This window comes from Corvus cornix, chromosome 4, assembly GCF_000738735.6.
Source record: "Corvus cornix cornix isolate S_Up_H32 chromosome 4, ASM73873v5, whole genome shotgun sequence".
NCBI lineage: Eukaryota > Metazoa > Chordata > Aves > Passeriformes > Corvidae > Corvus > Corvus cornix.
In genome coordinates this window covers 3043594-3067735 of record NC_046334.1, presented here as the reverse complement: position 1 = coordinate 3067735, position 24142 = coordinate 3043594, and the positions used below count along the sequence as shown (strand labels likewise).

The 24142-nt window shown below is 37.8% G+C and overlaps 1 long non-coding RNA gene across 1 annotated transcript in view; it reads right to left on the bottom strand.

Moving 5' to 3' along the window:
* The window catches only part of LOC120409883, a 55563-nt gene that overhangs the window by 6301 nt on the left and 25120 nt on the right, over positions 1-24142 (bottom strand). The window contains exon 4 of the long non-coding RNA XR_005601750.1: positions 12493-12617. This is a non-coding gene — a long non-coding RNA (uncharacterized LOC120409883). The remainder of the gene's footprint in view (positions 1-12492; positions 12618-24142) is intronic.

Here is a 24142-nt window from a genome sequence, read left to right as displayed (position 1 = left end):
TTATAGCATTAATATAGAGGTCACTGCTCTTCTAATTTCTTGCCAACTGTAATTTGAAAAATACACTAAAGTAACAGGATATGGCTGAAAAACTCACCTATGATTTCTCTTTGCTTCTGCTTATATTTAAGCAATTAACTTATTTAGAAAGCCTCTGCATCAAGGCACAGAGCACAGGCACATGTCAAAGAACAAAGAGTTTATGAGCCACTCAAAGTACTGCCTCAAAAATTAATTTAATAGAGATACAAACTGAAAAAGTACCATCCACACACTAGAATGTTTCCAAGAATATTCCCACCCTGTCACCCGAAGTGCATTGGAAAACGTAGAGAGATAAACAGCTATTCTGAAGTGACAGCCAGAATGGTAAAATCTTGAACGACAACAGATGCCTGATTTACTTTTAAAACCATTTTTAACTTTTTGTGTACTTTTAGCATAGAGATTTCTTCCTCCTTCTGCATCCCTCATATGTAAATAGAGTAATTGAGTGTGGCAGGAGTAGTTTTGAACCCAGGAAAATGGAATGAGTGTGTGAGAGGAAGAAAACTCTATAGAGCCCTAAGAAATGGTAAAGTACCAAAGCAGATATTAATATTTTTGAAAAAGGATGACAATATTTAGTATAAATTAAAATAAGAAATATCATTGTGACAGAAGAAATGAATTCTGATGTTTCAGTCTCCTTCATTTTTTCTGCTGAGGAATCCTGTTAAACTTAGGGAACCTTTCACAGCCCATTTATTTTATTGTTCTGTTAAGCTTATGGAATTTTTTTAAAGCAGTGATTCAAACAGCTTTTTAAACTTCCCTAAATAGTGCATCAAGTACATTTCATAAGATTAACAAGCATTCTCTGCTATGAATTAGGCAGTTCTGAAGGTTTATTTGCAATTTCACCCTAAATCGTACTTTTGAAAGTTTCAGACAGAAAGCTTAAATAAAGCCTGTCTGAAACCAAGCATGAAGTGATGTGGTGTCTGTATGCTGTAAAGTTGTGTGTGGGTCTGAAAATGACCCCCTGAAACCACGTTTAGCAGTGCAAACGGTGATATTTGAGCAGCTGTTGTGAGAAATAAAGATCAGGCTTTTAGTGGGATAGAGAGAAGAGGATGGGGAATCCACCACCTTGGTTTTTTCCTATCACTGAGGAAAATATTGTAACAAAAAAGAATGTGGTCACCTTGTTTCCCTAGAACAGCAGCCGATACTTTAAATCCCACATAGGTGAATTGACAAAGAGGTTGACTTAAATATCGGAGGCAAGCTTATCCGTGTCAGTGTTCCAGTGAGGAGCACCGAAGAGAAATACGTGCATAACAACAGCTAAGGATTTGCTGCCTACATCCCTGTTACAAAAGAATCTGCCCGGAAACTTGTAGGGAAAAAATTGTTTGTTGCACCTGAGCCGACTCATGCACATTTTAGGGAGCAAGCAGACAGCTAAGCAGGCCCTCGATGTGGCAAGCAGCCAGGAAAAGCGCCTGCAGGACCTGTAGCATCAGAGTCCGTTCCCATTTCACAGAACCCATGGCAAATAATCCTGGAAAGGACTTCTATGTCTTTTGCTCCAAACCTGAACATTTCCTTGTTCAAAAGCTTTCTTTAGAGGAGGAGAAGTTCAAGATGTAAAAACTCCAAGATTCTTTTCACAAAGCCATTTGCTACTATAGCAGTGACTTCCAAATCATGTCTTCATTATGATCTCCATCTCTCAATTAAAACAACTACAACCAAAATTCCCTCCCAAAGCTCAAAACCGTGTTAGAAATGGCTTGAATAATGAGATCTGTGTGAATTGCTGTTGTCTTTTGCTTTTTCAAGAAGCTAATAGTATCACATTTCTTATTGTTCTGTGCTCTGATAGAATATGCTGTGATCTGTCTTCCATTTACCATCACTGCCTTGACTTCTTACGGTCACTGAAGTTACACAAACTCTGGTTTTGGTTTCAGCTTTGTTTCCCCAAATTCAAAAGAAAGCAAAACACTCTAAGGAGCCCATGCTTCTGTATGCCCAAGAAGTCCCTGCTTCTGTATCAGCTTTCCCTTTTACACTCAGAGATAACAAACTGTGTGAAATCTCACTCCTCTGTTCTGAAGGAAAGGTACCAAAACTCCAGAGCATGTTACAGTGGAGCTAAGGGAAGCCCCAGGCATTGCGCTGCCCCAGGGAAGCTACAGTGCACTTCCAACACAGCTTTGGTGGCTCTTTATTCCACTGCTTTATATTTTTATTTGTTTTCATAGACTGATGACTCCATCTGACAAAATACAAGCATCCTGTTATGACTCACTATATGTATATTTTATTCTCATTGATTGTTGCTTTGTCCTTCATCTTTCTCATTTCAATGGACCTTCCTTTTAATATCCGCTTATCTGTTTTCCTTCCGTGACACATTTCTCTTTCATTCCTGACATCCATCATTTCTGGTACTTTGTTTTAGCACTGATTGCTTTTTCCTTCTGATTTCAGCATGCCTAGATATTGGCCTCCCTACATTTATGATACTTCTACGGTTCCATGGTTTCTAGTAGACCTTAGTGGTCTTTTATTTTTAAATGAAGCAACATTCTCCTGAATTTTCTTTCATTTTTCCCTGATGAAAGCTGATCTGAATTCCTTCATGTGATTAAGAAATTTGTGCCTGCCTTTACTCTAAGCATAGGTGTATTTTTATCAAGCAGCATACAATACATGTTGTTCGGCTGGGTGGGAACCAACAGGAGAAGAAGAAAATCGAATGAAAATTCTTCCAGTTGAGTTCCAGACATAATAAATCTTTATTTTAGCCCTGATTTGCAACTGAAATGTTCATCTGTATTATGCATTTGCTCAGCTGCAAACATCTGTATGCCATGTTGGATATTTCCACTTGGCGCTGAAATTGAGAACAACATTTGAGAGAAAATGACAGCAGGCAAAAGAACAAATTTGTGTGTGTTTCTAATTTTCCCTCCCTGAAAACACGTCATGAGAGAAAAACGATACCAAAATGAAATGTTGGCATATCCAGTATTGGCAATTTATTCCTGATCCGCTTTCTGCTTTTCCGTATTAAGCTGGTTTTGCTCTGTTTAGGTAAACCTGGATGCTTCAAAGGTGTAAGAAAAATGACTGCTCTGGGACAATCCAAGAAAACACATCTATGCGTGTGGTTTCATTCTTCCCACGAATAGGAAACATATTTTCATTTAAGTAGATAATGCCTTTCAGTTAATATTAAGTGGAGCCCTCAGGAATAGCAATAATATTCTATGTATCATGAAATTATGGAAAGAGCAATCCAAAACAGATGTGAACAGTATAACTAAGAATAAAGTTTTAAATGAAGCTTCAAGTCCCTGGATTTTTATTTCAAAATTAAGTCCTCTAAAAATTTCCTTTGGATTTTCCTTTCAAATCAACACTGAAATCAATATATGATTTCTGAGAGTTTGGCATAAGAAGTTGTTTTGATGAAAACCATCAGCTCAGCTCAGCTTAAACAGCCCATCATTCTCCAGGAGGAACAAATAAAGATGAGGACAAGCAGAAAAATTCAGAAGCACACAGGTTTGGATCTCATTTTTTATGAGTTTTATGAATCCAGTATGGAACAGGGATGATATTAAACTGTTAGTTTGATACAATTTGAGTTTTTCATGTTCAATAATGAATATTACTTATAATACCCAAGGAAGCAGTTGGGTTTAAAATTAACAGGTTCTTGCCAGACTCAAAACATATGTGGGGCCAAAGAAATACAGATAATGAATGTATTGATTATTCTCAAGTTTCTTGCTGGGTGATTTTTGTTCAGGACTTCTTTTCAAGTCCAATAAACATTTTTTATTGAAAAATCAGTTTTTCTCTTTTATAAATTTCATCTGCGGGCTCCTGATGGGAGAGGCTGTTGGTGATATGAAACAACTGGCCACAATCATTTTCAGCATCTGTTGCTAGAACTTTTCCTCATTAGACCTCCCACGTGAGAAATGTCTTTCTTTGTAGCTTCCTTACAGCATGGCTGGTATTAATTGATAATACAGCAGTAAGCGAAGAGTAAGCAATTTTGAGGAGCAAAAATTGTCTGAAGGACCCCATTTTGTGAGCACATTTAAATGGTCAAAACAAACATCCAAGAGAGGCAGTGGCTTTTCCAGGTTGCACAGCGGGTCAGTGCAATTTGAGAGCACAGGTGTCCTGACACCAACAGCTGGAGTGTGCACCCCATGAGTTCTGCCTATCTCCTCCGTATTAATTGGAGATTCAGTCCTGTTAGGCCTCCAGCTGGTTTCCACACTTCTCCCAAATGCAGTTAAAGTTGGAAAGTTGACCTTGTAATAACTAATTATTTTTATGTGCTAGGCAGCATAAAGACATGCAGCATAATTCCTGCATTTCCTCCTGCGATAGGCATTGATTACCAGACTGAGGGAAAGCAGGCAAACTCATTTATTTAGTACAAATGTTATGTGAGAGTATATATACTATTCCATGTATTTCTTTCTGTGCAAAATCGGGCAGGGGGAGGAATAAAAGGCAATCAGACAGATTACTCTCCTTAGTGCGGGGATAATGCAATTTATTCCCCTTATCATTTTTTCAGTGACAGGCTACTGTTTCCCAAAAGGTTTGATTAGGCTTTTAATTAACTTGAGCTGGAGGTGATGTGACCTGTAATTAAGTTTAATTTTGTTTCTTCTGGCGGTATAATAATGAATGTATTCAAATGGGACTCGCAGATCAACACACCCAAGCAAGTTAGCAACTAATAATGAAGGTTATCAATAGATGTGAAAAGGGCTTTAGAAAGAAAGTTTTTAGCCTTAAAATTAATCTGGTTTTGTGAGCAGAAATTACTGAGGCGTGTTCCCATCATGCATGTATGGCAGTATTTGGTCCAAATCGCTGTAACTCCCAAATTAATATCAGCTCAGTGCCTCACAGGTTGTAGCGTTCATTAATGTATGTCTTTGCGTCAATTATTTTTATGGTGGTGATTATTGCTTGTTTTATGAGAGCACCCAGACATCCCAGGTAATAGGATGTTCCCAGGATTCTAAGCACTGGATTTGATGACATAAATGATTGACAAGTTATACCCAACAAGTCAAAAATCAAGATGGATGTTACTTCTGAAAGAGTTTGAAGGAATGAAATAGTGTTTCCATAGGTGATGAAGATTGACTTTTCCAAGACCACAAATGAAACCCGCAGCAGTTGCAGGAAAAGGACTTCAAAATGCTATGGAAACATAGGATTTCTGAAGTACAAGAATATCCTTCCTTTTCTAATCTCTATTTAACAAGCCCCTAAGTTGTATCAGGCAGGAAGAATGTTTTTAAAAGCTCATCTACAACATTAAAAGATAGATATTCCACAGCTGTCAATGTTGCCACAATAACTTTCTTGATGGATGTTATTTTGAGTGTGATGTATGAGGTGAATGAAGTTAAAGAAAAAAAAAAATTTAAAGCATTTAAATCTGGGCATTTTGCAGATCCTTTTAAAACTTAATATTTTTTTCCCTGAAGAATTTTCACTTGTACTGACTGTCATGGACAAAGGGTTTATGTGGGAGAAGTATTGCAAAGGATTGGTGCTATCAGTGCAAAGTTCTACAAAATGTTTGGTAGAAAAAGCTCATAGATTTTTGCCTGTGAAGGTTATTGTTGGTGAGGGTTCTTTTTTACTTTTTTTCCCCCCCTCAAGATTAATTTGGAATATTCTCCTCAGTTAAACTCCTGCAGGAGTGACAAGAGGCCATAGAAACATAGATTCAGTTAGGTTGGAACAAACCCTTAAGACTGTAAGTGCAGCACTACCAAGGCCGCTCCTTAGCCCTGTCCCCAAGTGCCACACCTACACATCTTTTGAATCTCTCCAGGAACACTGACTCCACCACTGACTCCTTGGGCAGCCTGTTCCAGCGTCTGACAGACCTTTCCTTGAAGGAATTTTTCCAAATAACCTAAACCTCCAGTGGCTGAATCTGAGGCTGTTTCAACCTGTCGATTGTTACTTGCGAGAGGGAACCCCATATTTGTATAGAACAAGCAAAATCTCCTTCCTGTGAGGTGGCTGTGAAGAAAAGACAGGTAACTGGGAACCCCACTCGCTGGAAAAAAAACGGCTGGAAGGAATTCTACAGTAAAGGAAAAGAATCATGAGGGTAGTCATAACAGGCTGAAATGGGAAGGAACTGAAAGGTGAGGAAAAGGCAAAAACCTGTTTCTGAGGAAGTAAAAGATGGAAAGCAAATGGAGAAATTTTAAAAGGAGTGACCAATCCAAATAGCTGACCTTGTGAAGAAAGGTGTGAGAAATAGAAATTAATGCTACATTTAGTGTCTTTGTAATTGAAAAGTGGATTAAAGAGTAGATTATGGAATAAATTGGTATTTCTGCAGAGTTATTGACTTATGTTTAGTTATCACTGGTCCTTACTTCCCTGAGTCATAAAAGACTGACAGAAGAACATCAATCCTTTGGGACTCCCATATATTGGGTATGTCTCACCAATTTAACAACTGTTTAGCAAGTGAGAAAACAATCTTACTTCGAGCAGAACAAAGGAGTCACTAATTCATATTGCTAGTGGAAAAAGAAGTTATGTTTATAAAGCTGGGCATGTTTGGTTGATTTAATTTGAGTTATGTATTTATGAACTTTTCTATTTTGGAGCTACTTTTAATAAAGTTAGTAAAACAAGAATGTTGTTATGTCAATATCAATAATATTTTCTCTGCCTATCAAAACAAAATGACAATTGCTAAAGCACAGCTTGTTGCATAAAAAGATAAATCTAATCTGATCATATTTATATAATGTTGGAATTCTATTCATCATAAAAAAGCTTGAAAGCTTGTCTTTTAACAATTACCCCACCAGGCAACATAATTTAGCTAGGGCTACATTTTCTTGCTTCTAGAAGATACTATGTTTACTCCTTCCCTGATTTTCTAAAAGCTTTTTACTGTACCATTTGACTTCTGGTTATTCAGGATAAACTACTGTGTAGTGAATTATTTTTCTTTTCTTTCTGGAGGTACATTTGTCATGCAGACATCTGCAATGTACAGGCTTGTATTATGGAGACAAAATGCAAATAGATTTCTTTCTGTCTTTTAAAATAATTTCAGAGTTCAGGAACACGGAAAATATTTTGTCATTTAATAGAGTTACATTGTTGTGTCACGTCTCATTTTGCTTGCTAGAGTAGAACATTGCTGAAAGTAACACAAAGTATTTAAAATGTCACTTATTTGTAAACTGGTTTTTTTTAAATGAAACAGAAGTGGTATCTACCGATACCTTTGATTAAACATTTCAGAATGTGTTGGGGATAAATCTTGCAAAAACATTACAAAGTTCAGTGTTTTTCCATGGAAGTGAAAGGGACATTTGATTTTTGGAAAGGAAATTTTAGGCACACACAAATAGACGAAAAATTAATTTTGTGTTAAAGGATAATGTTCATGGGCAGGCAGTGAAAATTAAAGATTCATCTTAACTGTCATCATTTTAGAGTCAAGAAAATTTAGTTGCCTCTAAAAAGGATCATATTGCCAATTCATTAGTATTGAGTTTCTTGGCCTTGAGTTTGTGAAGTGCCTAAAATGCTTTGAAGCAACCTTTAGAAAAATAAATAAAACCAGGACACCATTCTATGAAGAGACTTGTGCATACCCCTTGATGCCATTGAAAAATCAGCTATTAAAACAAAAATATATTTCTTCAAGCACAGTATTTTGCAAAGATAGCAGCATAAAATACAGAACTTAGTACTGTAATTCCTATGCGTAGAAGCATAAAGAGAACTCTTAAGTCGATGTCTTTCAAATATTCAACAGTATATTCTGCAACAGTACTTTTTAGCTACTGTAGCTTTTGCATCAACAATCTGGTAAAAGTTTCGGATTTTATAAATTAACTTGAAAAATTATTGTGCAACTTGAGTAATTGAAAACTTATTCCACTTCTAAAGTTAAAAAGAACCTAATCAGCTCAACACGCCAGGATATCTGAATTCTGGTGATGCTATATTAAATCAGGTAAATGTGTCTAGTTTACAGCTAATTAGGGAAAATAAAAAAAATAAAATGGATCAGGGAAATCATTGAAACAAGGAATTAGTTTCCAGCGGCTTTAGATAGGCACCTAATATTTTTAAAGAAATGGAAACACGTTTGCTGCCTCACAGCAGGAGTGTTGATAAACCTTTTCTCCCAGTTAACTGAAAACTTTCAAAGGCTCTCCTGAGAGCTGAGAGAGCCCTGCTAAAGGCGATTCAGAATTTATGTGTTGCAGTGCTCTCTAGAGGTCCTTTTTTTCTCCACTGGCTATAGAGGGAGTCCCGAGAAAGCTGATTGAAATACCTGAGCTTGGGACCTCCAATTATATGGGAAGAGAGGGAAAACACCAAGGGAAAGAAATTTGTGAGACAGCTATTATATATATATAATATGTATGGCTACTTTTTCAAGCTCTCTGTAAGTTGTGCTTATTTTTTCCTCGTAAAAACATTGCAAAATAAAAAAAAATAGAGCACCAAATTTAATGCATTGTTTCACAGTACAGCAGTAGGCTATTTAATTTTTCTTAAAAATTAGACAGGTTTTCCTCTATATCCCATTCTTCCTCAGGGTTCTGAAAACAGTAGTTTAATTATTTCAGATGCCATTCTGATGTTACTGAACACTTAATTTTTTATTTCCTTTTCCTTGAAACAGTGGGCTGTGAATGCCGGAAGGTTACTATTTTTACTGCAAGTAAATCACACCCTGTAAACTCCCTACTTCCACGCTCTTTGCTTGTGCTCATAACCTGCAGTGTCTTCCTAGATGGTTTCTTTAGGTTTTCGGCCAAGAAAAGATGAGTTGTGTGAGTTTTGGACATGCATTCTGAGCTAACTTTCTAAAGGTCAAATGCTAATTTGGTTCTGGTGTTCAGGAATTGGTGTCACAAGCTTGAGAAGGCTGGCAGGTGAGCATGTGGTGTGGAAACTAGGGCAGGCTTGTCAAGCAGTACACTTGAAATGAAAGATTAATAAGCCTGTCTTTAGTCAATAAGAGCACCTGGCCTAAGAAATCCCCTTCTATTAGTGTCAAAACCTGACTGTTGGTTGTTTGTACTCAAATTTTGCTGTGGCCATGATGATTTCGTGCTAAACTAAGGGGTTTATTGTAGCATAAGAACTTTAGGTAGCCAGCAGATTATCAACCCATGATAATATATACGATGTTAGCATTACATCAGCCTTAATTTGTGATGACTGCATTAAATTCCATTTATTCCACCTGCTTCTTCTAATTTCTGCAATTGTTCTATTTATCTGAAAACTCTGAAGCATGGAAAGAATGAAATATCTTACAGAAGCTGTAAGATGCTTGTAAGCCTTAGTCATATCTCTAGGTTTGCCCACTTTACTACCTTTGAAAATTCCCCCAGCTGAGTGTAAAACAATCCAGCATGCTGTGGGTCAACAATGCATGTTAGAGTTTCAACAGATCTTCTCATGTTTATGCATTTCAGTTTCTAAATCTGTGTCTGCTGAGACATCACAAAGATTTTTTTTTTTTTTACTACTGGAATTATTTTTGCCTTTTCGTCTTGTCTGTCCAGGTTTGGGGCCATGCAGCTACTTGGCATCATATTTAGACAGGGAAGGGACGAACTGCTGTTTTAACAGCTGCCCCAGGTCCATCAGACTTCATTCAAGTTGATAGTTCATAGAGCAGTAAAGGCAGAGGGCTTTGTGTACATTGCCTTTTTTTTCTTTCATGCAAAATCTCTCATCCAGGTGGAAAACAAAAAGCTGTCTCAGCAAAATAGATCCTGTTCCATTTCATTGTCCAGAGTGTGCTGCTTTTAGTTTAAAACAGTCACCTGTATTACTTCATGTTTTAGCTTCTCCTTTGCATTCACGAAGTGCAATTTTTATTCTCTGAAAAACATTTATAACTCAGATGTAAACACCTCAGGTTTTTAACATCCAGTTAATCCCATTGACAGCAAAAGGCAGAATTTAGCACCATGACGGGAAAATCCATTTTGCATCACCATTTATTACTGGGAAATGCTTTTCCTATTCCTGATTCATGACAATGAAAAATCCTCTTTCAAGGGCATTGTTTGACTTCCGATTTAATGTAAGTCTTTTTCTAAAAGTCCCCAGGACCTGCTTTGTTTAAACAGTATCATCTATTTTATATCATTGCTATTAAGAGGTTGCTCTTTGATACATAAACCCAGCTATTTAGCATTTGCTTTTGCTTGTTTCAGCTTCTTCACTTAATTGTTCTAAAGGCTCCATGAAGAGACTGCCCCCTGGAGAAGTACCACTATCACTTTCCCCCACACTTATTATGCATCATTTTCAAGAGAAAGCAAAACTATTATAAATTTCTTTCACCTATGGCATTGGTTTTCCAGTGATGCTTCCCATTTGGAAAGCCAGTCTTTAATATTTGGAGCAGTCACAGTGAGATTAAATAGAAGATTAGTGCACAAGTGAAACTCCCAACTCTTCATGATTCCTGGTTTTACTTAACCACAATTTATTTAGCATAGAGACTATGCTTCATGGAAATGTTTTAATGGATCAAGTTTGATCTCAAAGGCTTTAGGTAATATCAATTCCACCCTTTTCCAACAAAGAAGAAGAATAAAACAGAAATCAGTCTGCAGTATAAATTTCCTTACCTTTTCTTATACAAAGCACTTACTTTGAGGACTTCATGAGGAAAATAACACAGCTTCACTAGAAAAACAGCTGCCATGTGGATGTGGAAAATGTGAGCAGAGGGGAAATGTTTGCATTTAGGTAAATCTGTGTGTAGCTGGTGAGTCTTTGATCAAGCCACAGCTAAAAAACTGGTCTTAATTGGGATAAATGTTTCTTACACAAGTATCTACACACTCACAAACATGTAGGTGTGCTCTTGGTAATACTTCAGTGAGATCCAAGATAATTACTCAAGCGAACTTTACTGTACACTTTTAACAGCAAGAGAGAAGAAAGAGTTATGGATATTCATATTAAGTTTTGTTTTCTCCTTGGGTGAAAAAAGTAACATAGGACATGTCAGTATCTCTAAATTATCTTCGTAGTCCTATTTTTAAGTGGTATGTCAAAACTGAGCTACATCTCTCACTTTGACACCTTGTAAGACCTAGGCAGGAAAAATGGAGGCTCCTCTCAGACTGGTAAGACTAAATCAGGGACCATGTACTTCTTCATACAGATAGATAAATCCACTCATAGCAGGAGAATTTTCTCATGTTCTAATCACTAGAAGACACTATGGTAACTTGTGGGAAATATGGAGCTTTTAAATAGAATATAGATTTTATATCAATGGGTACTACATGGGGCTAACCCAGGATTCCCCTAAGCAGAAATGGTTGTTTTCAGTTCTGTGCTATCCCTACTCTTCAAAGGAAAGATGAATCACTTGCACAGAAAGGAACAAAGTGTATTAGAAGCCCATTTAACTGGCATATAGTAGACAGACAGGAATAACTATGGAAATTTGTTACAGGGAAAACCAGCTTGTGTTGTGTTAGAAATTAGTTGGCTTTTTATAATTTTTTCTCTGAGGAGGCTTCCCCTTCCTTTATTCATGCAATATACATGGGATATTATTTTCTGGATGAAAAACCTCTGGATCATAAAAGCAAAGGCAATCCTCCCTTGTGGAATTTTAAAGAATTATTAGATCTCAAGGGAACAGAGACACATTGGATGATGAGTACATGTAGGAAATTGCTATTTCATCTTGAACCTTAATGGGGAAGCCTCCATCTTTTTTTGGTCAGTTGAACTTCAGCTGAATTGTATTATTTACATACAGTATTGACCTTAAAATGACCCTCCAGGACAGTAAGAAGTATGCCCACTTAAGCATGTCTAAACAGCAGATAAATGACAATCATCCTTTTTGATCTCAAGAGACTGTCATTTTTTTTTGTAAGAAGAGGCTATTTGTGCATCTAAACGTGTTAATGTGCTCTTTCAAAAAGGAAAGTTATGAGGTAAGGAGCAGGTGAGACAAAGGTGACTTATAAAGACCTGGATAATAGACAGAGAAGATGAAAGTAAAAGATAGCCCTGCAATGTCTTTTATCTTTTCAAGATCAAGGGGATTTTACCAGATTAGCATGAAAAGAAGCCTATGCCTTGTACATTATGTAGCAGTAGATGTGTTAGTAACTTCAGAAAGGTTATTGCAACACAGTTCTGCACTGTAGACATGCTTTAAATATTTGCGTGTCTCTGCTAATTCCTAAGACTTGTTTCTCTTTATGTATCTAATTTTTTTTTTATCCATACAGGGAAACTCAATTTTTGCTGATTAGGAAATTTCAACATTGAAAGTGGTTTTTTTTTTACATTCCTAGATCCATGGTTAACCCATTTTATCAGTTTCTCTGATCTGTGAATACTTTCAGTTCCATAATGCCAGCTTGCTGATAAAACCTTTTCCCCAAAAATTATTACCTTTGTGTCAGGTAGTGGTACACATCTTCCTGGGACAGCCTACACAGGGGAAGTACTTGCTGCTAAGATAGGAGGACTTGGTGAGACTCAGGAATTCCAGGCAGCCATGACCAATTGAGGGTCATCTGAAAATAAAATTTTAGTTTCAAGTATTATTATTATAATTCTTTTTATTATTTAAAGCAAAACAAACCAGGTCTGGAAGGCATCAGGTAACATGTACTTCCCTTTAAACTGAGAACTGTGCTTTGACGTATGAGCTGCATCTACCTGACTATGAGTGAGGCCTTGCAGTCAATATTCCTCCTTAAATTTCCCTATCTGATTGAAACACTTGCTCGAATCCCAGCTTAAATCCTACAGCTTGACAGTTGCACAGAGAGATCTCTAACCTGTGCCATTCATCTGCCAAGGCAGCCTTACTGCTTAGAACTGTGACTACATGAAATATGAACCCCTTTTTCAGTATACCAGCCAGCTTTGTATTTTTTGTTCTCTTACATTCATGTTTCTTACTCTCTTTCTCCACTGCCTTCTTTCAGACCTTTACTATTGCAGGTTCTCTTCAAAGTCACTTCTGTGTTTCCCCTTTGACAGTCTCATGACAGGAGAGGCTTTTCCCACTTCATGACAGTTTAATAATACAAACTGTGAAGCCAGAAGAGCTTGTCTGTGTTTTCTGAAATATTCACTGGCACCCAATATGTTCAATATTTAAAATCTCATATCACAGTTAAAACATTCAAAACAATCTGTGGCAGAGACTGAAAATGTATAATAACCATATTGTTTAAAATACTTTTTATGAGATACTATAAAATTGCCTTTCCCACTTGAAGTGAATAATTCATTAGGCAATAAAAGTCAAAAGCAATTATTTTTTTCAGAAGCGATTTACTATTTAGTATATGAAATAAAAGCAACAGGATTAGAATTGCTGTTAATTTTTAGAAGACCCTGTACCTGAATGTTCAATGCCTTTGAACAGTATTAATATAACTACTGAAGAAAACAAAGGCTGATTTGGTGCCTGTTTTCAGTGGACGCATAAGCTACACCTACACCTAGACATCTGAAAGCCTCCCTTGATCCTGATCAGCCTCGGAGCATGCCTGCTTGCTGTGTTTCTTGGAGAACACTGTCAGAGTTTAGACAGTTTAGCTCACAGGAGATCAGCCCAAATAGGTGATTGTGAAGCACTCGTGCATGGGGTCAGTTCAGTGTTGTATTGCTATTTAATGAGACACAATTAAAGACAAGGTTCTGTAAAAGAGAGACAGAGTACTGCAAAGCGTAGCTTGTCTTGTCCACACAGTGAGTAGTAAGACACAAGCAGGGCATTTACTTGCCTCACTTCATTTTCAGTTTTCCAGTCATCATAACAACAATATATATGAGTTCCAGGTTTTCATGCAGGAGAAGTAGTCATAATGTCAAACACTGTGCTTGTAGAAAACAAGAGTAAGTTGTTAATAACGTAAATATTATCGTTAGTTTTATGTTCCATGCTTTTCATGGAAAATGCTGGCTTCACCAACTTCTGCAAAATGTCCAGCACAAATTATTCTTCATTAGTTCCCACAGACTATTGTAATACCATTAATATATTGAATAATTGGCACTATTTTCATTTAAACAGTGTCTATTAAATAGCATTCAACTGTAAAAAGGAAGCTAAATATTGTGCAGTGCAAAGAAGCAGAATGAGGTCTTGCCAGGTGGATGAATTTTGTCTATCCATGTGAGATACTTCACTGGATGTTCACTTTTTCTGGAAGCAAATCCACTGTAATCCAAACGACCTTACCTGTAATACCGGGAGAACAAGAGCTGCATCCTTTGATCAGTAGGATGTACAATGGACTATGGAAGCGTTCCCAGAATCCATGGGCTACTCTGCTTCCCACACGAAAGACTACCATGAGAAAATGAGTGATGTTTGTTGTTTGCTTGCTTTAAAGTAATTTATGTGATATTGAGATAATTAAGCTATTTAATGAATGTAGAGACATTCACTGGCAGAGGGAGTGAAACGTTGTTGAGAGAAAAACCTGCTGTAGGAAATATACATTATAACATCTGTTTTGGCAAAGAAGCGCGATCTAGACAGGCAGTTATCTTGAAAAGTCTCCCTCAGAGCCCTGAGGAAAGGGTGGTTTTGTTTGTAAACACATGCTCAGAAGTTTCTCCATATGGACTGAAAAGTAAGTCTCACAAAACCATATGTGGCTACTATACTCTTTAGGTAAAGGGTGGTAAAGACTGCAGGTGAGACCATATCCTCATCTGCTGCTCTCCCATGGGCGAGACTCCAGTGTGAACAGGTTCACCCTGAATCTGAGCACGTAACTGCATATTGTGCCACCAGAGGAAGAGGGACTGAGAAATAATGGCTCTTGTCCTCTACTTCTATAGCTGAGAGTATATCCAGAACCCACAAATTCACCTACCAAATGACATTCAATTTTCCAGGCAAAATCAGTGACCTAGACAGAAAGAAACAGAATGCTGTGCATGCACCAGCCCGAGGTACAACAGTTCAGGCCGCAATAAATTTTGCACTTAAGGAGAAACTCAATCTGCTGTTCCTCATTAATGATTCAGACCTGATGCTGGAGCCTGGCATTTGTGGGGGCCTTTTCTTCCCTTCCTTTTTAATATGTAGAAGTGCAGTGGGAGGCAGAGCTTTTTGCAGCACTGAATGTCATTATCACCCGTGCTTTGCAGTTCTGAAGTGCTCAGGGCTGTAGCATCAATTCATCGGGGATGCAGAGCAACATCACCACGGCAGGGCTACACAGGAAACCTGGGAGTGCGTGAAACATTCCCTTAATCTCGCTCAGTGAGGGGTGCTGCTGTTTTTGTACAGGAAAAGAACTTTGAGGACCACTACCTGCCACACTCCTCTTCTCTCCTCTCCTCCCTGGAGTGTGTGGAATAATGCTGGGAGCTTTGCTGCAGCAGGAGATGGCTCCACTAACCGGGAATTACGTGTGCAGAGGAGAGGCCCAGAAGGACAGGCTGCTGTGTATCCTAACTCCTACCTCAGTAAAATGGGATTTCTGCTTAGGCCATCCTTCCCACTGGACATTAATTAATCTCTAAGAGATACCCTTTAAAAATGCTCTCCTGTTATCTGATGTTTACTTAGTTTGTAATACTACTGCTTGGTATAGTCTGTAACTAGAAATGGAGCAATTTTTATGTAGGCAATGCTTTTTAAAATATATTATTCTGTTTATTCCCAGAAGCAATGAAAATTTCATTACACAAAGTCAATTTACCTAAACAAGCTCAAAGGACAGGACCTTGCAGGTGAACTAAAATACTCTCTCTTTGTGTTTCAGAATTCAAAGGGACAGAATGATGTTTCATCGACTAGAAACCCATGCAAATGATTTTCTCCATTGTTGATTCTTGGCTAAGAAATCCTGAAAGGAACGCTCTGACTCACGGTGTTTAATCGGCTTTTGGGTCGGTGCAGCTCACAAGCAACAGAGAGCTGCAGGGACAGGGAACTTGAAAGGGGAAAACGCATTCCCAAATGTTTCTGTAGCTACCCAAGTGACAATCCATCTTACGGACTCACATGGCAGCAGACCAGTTTTATCCAGGCAGAGCACATGGTGTTGGGTATTCATTAATGATTTTATGACAAATCAGATGTATTTTCATCTCCAGGTATAAATACATCACTGGAGATTCCGTTTCTCAAAAAAAGCATGAGTGCACAAGGATATACAATTTAAGTTGCATTTATTTTTCAGCAAGTGTTTGTGCATTTCATTTTCAATGTTTTCCTATTTGAAATGCCATCTCAGGAAAGAGGCAGCACCTTTAGAAGCTCTCATTGCCAACATCTGATCTCACAGCAGAGAGCTCACTTTTTATGTTAATCTCGCATCCTCCAAACACATTATATGTACTGAATCCCTTAGGAAGGCCTCACTGCTTTTAAACTCAGCATATGGTGAGCAGTCAGCAAACTGGTCATATTATAGCAGGCTAAGCTTGGAATAGTTTTAACACAGAAAGAAATGGGATGTGAGGGCTCCTTGTCATTGTGCTACCAGAAGGAAACATCTACCTTATTGTCAATTCATTACTCATAACTGTTAGCAAGCGACACTGATGCCACCTCACAAAGTGAGCAAATGTCTGTCTTGGGCAGCGTTGTGAGGGACTTCATGGAGAACCAGCTCATGGGGTAAGGCAGAAGGCTCTGGGGCCTGTGCTCTCCCAGCTCTCCCGAGCATATCTGAACAGCAGGTATTTGCAGAGTAAAGTAGGACACAGGGATTTAAATTGCTCTGAATTGTACATAAAATCAAAAATCTTTTGAATACACCAAATAAAATAAATTATTTAAAACTAGTACTGTTCCTTTTCATGTGGGCAGGAAGGGAATAAGAGAGGGGAATCACACCAGGGGAGCTGACTGCTGTGTTGTGTACAAGAGTATCCTGTATCTAAGATAGAATTTTACCACAGTGTTTGACTTGTTTGATGTCTGAGGATAGGAAGAAGCTGGAGTAGATGCTCAGTTCCATTAGCAGCACTATCACTGTAACTCACACGAAGGCAGTTGGCTGTTTTCCCCATTTGAAGGAGGAATTTGTCTTGGTGTCATGCAAACTAGCACTTTTCTGAGTTGATTGTTTGAAGGTATTACCCTCGGCTTTGCTGTTGGTTAAGCTTCCTGTTGTGATGTATTTATTTCAAGAGAAAATATTTATCCATTTTTCACTTGTTACATAAACCTCACTTACATTGCCTTAATGTGACCTAAAGCACATCTCTGACCAATACTTTCTGCACTGATTCCGAAGGTGGACTCTTCCTTTTAAAATTTTTCATCAGCAAAACAAATCCAGGAAAAAATGTTTTAAGTGAGATGACACACTCTTTTATTATTCTAGTTTTTGTTACTCACCACCTACAACTTTGGACTACTCTAAGTAATAAATCTTGCATGACAGAGATGGACACATCTCCATAGTCATAAAAGCACAAGACATGATCAAAACTCAGTAATCCACCAGATTATTACATTTCCAGGAAACATTCTTCACACTCTCCTGAAGTACTGGACTTTGCTGTGGACATAAAGGCATTGAAAGGGGACTCAAGCAGCTTTTGCGCAATGATTTTTGGAAGTTTAATCTGTGAAAGTTAATTGTTAATTAACAAAATGCACAAGGAAGAGAAAGGTTAAGCTTAATTTCACAACTCTTATTGAAGTGGCAAATCCTTTTGCATTAGAAGACTTTATTCACATGTGAATAAAGATATGGAGCGTTAGAGATCTGAACTCTTAGCTTTCCACTTAAATACCCATATAAAGAACAACTTGTTACTTGTTCAGTCAGCTTGTAACCTACTTACATATTAGATATACTTATCGCTAGCACTGCTGAGCAAGCCCAAATCTGAAGATTTATGCAGGTGTTTAATTAATTTTAGAATCTCACAAGTAAAGTTACATAGGCTGTTATCATACTGGGAATAGAACAGGAAAAGAGAGCTCATATCCCAAATTGTTTAAATTACAGGTTGCTTCAAAGTTGCTTCACTGTAGCTATACTGGTGTAAAGAATATAGGAGAGACAAAGCTTGGAGATGAAAGTAGCGTCTCTTAGACCATATAATATAACATTAAAAGTTAGACCAATCCTTCCTCAAGTCTGAAATAAGTTCAGTAAAGCCATTTAACTACTTTGCAGCAGGAATTTCATGTCCTGTCAATTTTCCTCGCATTGGATAAAATAAAAATCCACATTGGAAACTTTTCAAGCTCTGCTTGGGTAGAAACTCCTCAAAGGCAAAAAGTTACAAGAAAACTTTTGCATTGGCCTGTAACAGGAGGAGTGTTAAATACTTAAATCAATAAATGTATAGTTATGCGTACACACATGGCTGTTATAAAATCATCAATTGAATGAGAAATAAATAGACAAACTAAATGTTTTTCCAACATAGACACATTAAAACTAGAAAGGCGCTGGCAAGAAGCCCATATTTATGCTTATTGCTCCTGCAAGTTTAAAAATGTGAAGTTAGTTAGTTCTTTATAAACTTCTGCTTACTTCTATTCTGTTTTTCCTGGTTTATATGAATACTTTCTACTTCATATAAGTTTGGTTATATAATTTATGTTTTACTGTAACTTGAGGCTACATTCAAAGCCTCTTTCATTTTTTATTTTTATGTAGCCCAGAATCCTGCCTGACCTGGAATAGTGGCACAGAGAGAATCAGCGGCTATATGAGTCGCATTTTGGTCTGAAAGAAAATGAAACAATATGAATCAACCTCTTAGACGTTTTAACAGATTCAAAGCTGTAACTTTAAAGGTGATTTTAGCGATGTTTAAGGCCACATCAAGAATGTCCACTTTTCTGGGTAAAGGGTGGAAAGATTTTTTGAAAGGTAAGTATGTGAGATGTGTGTGCCTTTTTTTTTGCTTTGTCAAAATGAGATGTTAATTTTAAAAAGCTGGAAGGATAGAATCATTAAATATGGAGTTAGTAAGTACAAGGGGAAGCTGCTGTTGGGCACCTTCAGGAACTATTAACTCACAACAGTAGAATCAAAAGTGGGAAATACTGGCTAAAATCACATGACTATCGAGTCCAATGGTTATTAATACACTCAGAGTGAGGATCAGGACTTGGCTCGATGCACAAAATCCAGCATCTCTCCTTATGAGGGTTCTACCTGCTGCCATTGCCAAGCGGTGCCTCACAAACCCTACTTCAAATAGAGAGGGCCTTTTGTCATTTTCGTTGTTTTGGTTTTGTTTTCCAGTTGCAGACACGATTTGCAAAGGGAATAGAGGTCTGGAAGAAGTTTAAGGATTTCAGACAGGCTTCCACAAGGGAATTTGGCAGCACTGTGCAAGGGCAAGTTCAGAGTGTGAAAATCAGTATAATTTAAAATTCTTAACTGGTCATATCCAAAAGATAGACAGTGGTTGCTGAAGCTGCACTACCATGATGAGATCCTGCAGAAAGCAATTTAGGTTATTAGCACAGAGAGGGCAGAAGAGCAATTTTCCAGCTTACACAGTTAATCAATAGGAGGCTCCCACTTCCTCTGGAGGGAAAGGGGAACAGTGCTTAAATGACAGTGATTCATAAAGCAGCTTGAAAACATTATAACGCTACAAAAAAGGCATTTGAGAATGGAAAGAAATGAAGAGGAGAGAGAGAGATAATTTATACCACGGACTCAGGAGAGCAAGGATGGTGAGAAAGTTGTCAAGGCCTACTGCATGTGCCAAAAACCAAGGCCAAATCATAAAGCTAACCCACACTGCTGACACAGCAAAACCAAATGCCTAGCACAGAGATTAGGTTACGATTAAGGGGCATATGTAAGTGTTTGCCCTGAACTCTTACCACAATTCCTTTGAAATAGTCTCAGAAAAAGGAAGAATAGTTACACAGAAGATCATGCACATCAAATCTGTTTCACTGGACGTAACAGGCACAGCAATTTCTGGGCCACAGTTTAAGAAGCAGTTCCCAGTGAAATACGGGTTTAGACGTGGGGCCTCTGGATAGCTATCCCCCTCTCCCTAGAGCCTGGTAGAAAAGGGTGTCAAAATAGTAAAGTGCCTATAAGGTGGCAGTGTAATGAGACACCAGTCTGTACTTGGCCCTGCAAAATGATGAGGTGGCACCAGGGAAGCATGGGTTGACACACCTGCTGACACCTTATTTAGCTGGAAACTGAAAACAAGATTACTGGCACTGAGTAGGAGCGGATATCAGGGTCATTGAGGACTTGCAAAAATACAGAGATGTGGATAAGGCTGAACAAAAATATTATTTAGAGTCCTAGAAGATGACATCTTCAGTAGAAAATTACACTGAACACATCTGAGATGCGAACTTGTCGCTGTAACGTGCGATTTTGTCTCAAAAGACCTTTGCTTCAGATCTCTGAGGTTGCCAGCCCCAAAGGACATGCACTGGAGATAACAAGCTGCACAATGAAAGGCAGAGATAGTGGCGACCAAAAGTGAGGAAAGAGCAGTCAGGCAGGATGGGTTACTTCCAATTAAACAGAGTGACACAACAGTAATGTCAGAAAGGAGAATATCAAGCACAAAACCCAGTGGAAGCCACCAAGAGTATTTATTTTGCACTGTTAAGCATTTTGATTATTAGACTAGATGTAAGTGTGGAACATTTGCTGTCATGTGTGTTCGAGAAGATTTATTAACAAAAGTGACTTTTAATTGGTAATTCAGAGGCAGTGGGAACTTGGATGGTGAATATAACAGAAAAATTGAAAGCACTTTCTATCAGAGAGTGTCTTTGCTGTCAATCAACATCTATATCCTTGCTCTCCTTTTTGTGCCTATTTTCTCTGCAGTAACTCAACTTCCTCAAAAGCAAAACCTCTGTTCGATTCTGGGAAAATTGCATGTAGGGTCCACAAATAAACAAGCTGGACAGGTTCCAGAGAAGAAGCCAGGAAGAAAAGCTGGTGAAAAACATAATGGAAGGCAGTGTGTCTGTCCCTACAATCCTCAGCACAGGTGGCTGCTTTGCAGCAGACCTCAGGTGCCAGGAGACAGAGGGGCTCATTCAAAAGGCAGCAGGGACAAGGCCACACTGAGTTAGTGTTCCTCAACCTCCTAGCTGGGTAGTACTGGCCTCTCTTTATGTTTTTAATTTTAACTTTGTTGAAAAAACCTGTATTTTTTGGTAGCTAACATCATCCTCAGGACAAGAATAGCAGAAACTGAATATTAGAAACCATATTTTTCAAGCTCTGTTTTGTAATCATATAATGATATGCAGACCTAGTTTTACTTTCCTGTATGAGACCCTGGTTGTACACATTTAACCCTGTGACTATGAGGAAGTTTCTTGATTTTAAACAGCCTGAATAACTTGCACACATCTGTTTTACAAAAGGGCGTGAAATTGAAGTGTGTTTGAGAAGAAAATCTGAGTGGGACAAAACATTTTCTTTATCACTCATTGATTTTTGTGGCTTTGTTGGAAAATTCTTGGCCCTGTTAATTACACAAAAAGAAGTATGTTTTATTGCTAGAAAGATCTCTTTTGTCATGGAAAACTGTCAAGCTCAGGAGAAGAAAAAGGAATACTGTATTAATAGGAAAAGGTGACTGATCCTGTTAGAGCCGAGGTACTTTAAACGAATTTGAATTAGGCTACTGCTGCTCCATCTGACTTTCTGCAGTGCTGTACAATCTGGTAAGTAAGTGCTCAATTTATCTGTTTCTGTGTGTGTGGAATAATCCATGGCCGTGTCTATAAAAATAACATGGCATAAAAATAACTGAGTAAACTTCTTACTGACATTTGGATAAAAACATTTAACCTGAAAGTGATGTGATAATTGTTCTTAACATAGCAAGTGTCTAGTTTTTCTAGACTCCACTGAAAATCCGATCAATGAATAAATATAAATGTAACTATAAATATGACATAGCTACTTACTGATGCTTCTTTGTTGAAATTCTATATTCTGAGGGGGGTTTTTTGTGACAATTTGACCTTTATTTTATTGGCAAAGATGGTCGTGTTTGATATCTCTTGGCTCAGTTTAACTGAATCCTAAAAAAAATCTAGACCCATCTTCATTTACTGCCTTGACCTGCAATCTCATGGTGCTTCATAAAGAAATCACAAGAATTTAAACTCAAATACATAGGCTTCATTTATACTCTTCCCCCAATCAGATCACAACAGAAGGGTGATATAATGTGGGATTCTCAATACATAATTGTAAATTGGATATTTTTACATTTTCATTGTTTTAATGATTAAAGAAAAACAGGTAGATGGGAATTGTCAGCCTTGAAAAAGTAAATACACTGGGATTTAGCAGTACTGCTATCCCAGATACCCTGCACTGTACCATTGAGTCTTCCAAGATAAAAGTGTTGGAAACCCAATACACTTAAAGGACATCTGATATGACTTGGCAGCAGCCTGTTATCTCTGTGCTTCATAGTCCAGACAACATGAAAAGCGGAGAAGAGAAATTCTGGGTTAAAACAATTTTATAAGTAGTACCATGCACTAAAAGCACTTGCAACAGTTGGTGGTGTAGTATTTGTGGTACTTGTAGTAGCAAAAGTATTTACCACTTTGGAACATCAGAGAGCTATAGTAAGCACCTAAAATCAAAGTTAGGAACCCTTTTAAGACTGGGTTTATAATGTCTGAAATTATGTATGACAGATCCATCCTTTCACATGCTGCAGAATTCCCTGTTGGCAGCAAACCAACTCTGTGAGTGCACACCAAGGCAATCCTAGCAAGGAGACGTGGACAGGCAAAGATAAACAGCAAAGTCAGGGATAGTGTCAAAAATGTCAAGTTCAGGATCAATTAAGAAATAACTTCACAGAACCCCTGCCAAATCTTTCAGAAATGATGGTTTTGATCCATGAGGTGCCTGAACACAACTCCTCTCTTGGCCATAGACATAGAGGACTTAAAGGCTCCTTCACTGAGTTGACTTACAGCTTGCATCAAATACTAAAGGCAAAGTTTTCAAACAGATTATACCTTTTGCAAGGGTCCATTTATAATAACTGGAATTGCCATGTTGCTAGGTTTCCTTTCTCTCTCCCATGGAATTGTCAGGCAAGTGATTGCTTTATGTAAGAAGCTATAATCTTTATAATCAAATATAATTTAAAACTTACACTAGGTGGGATAATGTTGCATCACAACCACTCTCAAAGCTACAATTAAATCTTTTGTCAGTGCTTTTCTTACGAAGTCTGGTGCTCATTGGGTTTTTCATTTATTCATGAGTGTTTATCCAAACTTCAAATGCACTTGTGCATAAATATAATTAAAACATGTTTATTTTATATTGAGGAATATGAAGGTAATTAGTAATGTAATGAGTTGAAGGTCAGAGCAATCACAGGCATTTTTACTTAGTTTGTACTCATAATTGTAAATATCTTTGCACATGTACTGTTTCCTTGCAGCTTTGGCATACTGGCATAAAAAAATTCCATTATTCCCTGCTTTCAATTTGCAACCTCCCTTCCGGTGTTTATGAATATTGACACGATCTCCCATTTTGTGCAATCAATAGCTGGAACTACACAAATACATTTTTTTAATATTAAGGAGCATGGAACATTTGAAGTCGTGCCTGATACTCCTTTATGTATATTAATGGATTGACTGGATAGGGATACATGGTCTGAAGGGGACTGAATTATTCTTCTTCACTTTCAGTCCAGTTCCTGCACTTTTGATAATTACTTGGATTGTGACTGTACAAGGCTGTGAGAAACCTGACCTAGACAGCTCTGCTTTGACTATGTGACGTCCAGAAAACCAACCCGAATTTTTCTGGTATTTTGTGGTTCTATTCTATTACACCTCACATCATCAAGAAACCCCTTGTGCTAGAAGGAAAGTAGCTAATCATTAATATGCAGTTCTTGTATTGTGAATTTCTCAGTGCCCATATGGCCTCCCACGTCAGCACCAGGAAAAGGACAGATGTTTACTTTATCACAGCTGGAAGCTGAGTTGCTCAATGAACAACAAAAAGCAAATCATTATGCAACAATCCTTAACGTAAAATACAAATCGTGCAGGAAATAAGTAAAAATTGTTTGGAATCTAAATATCACG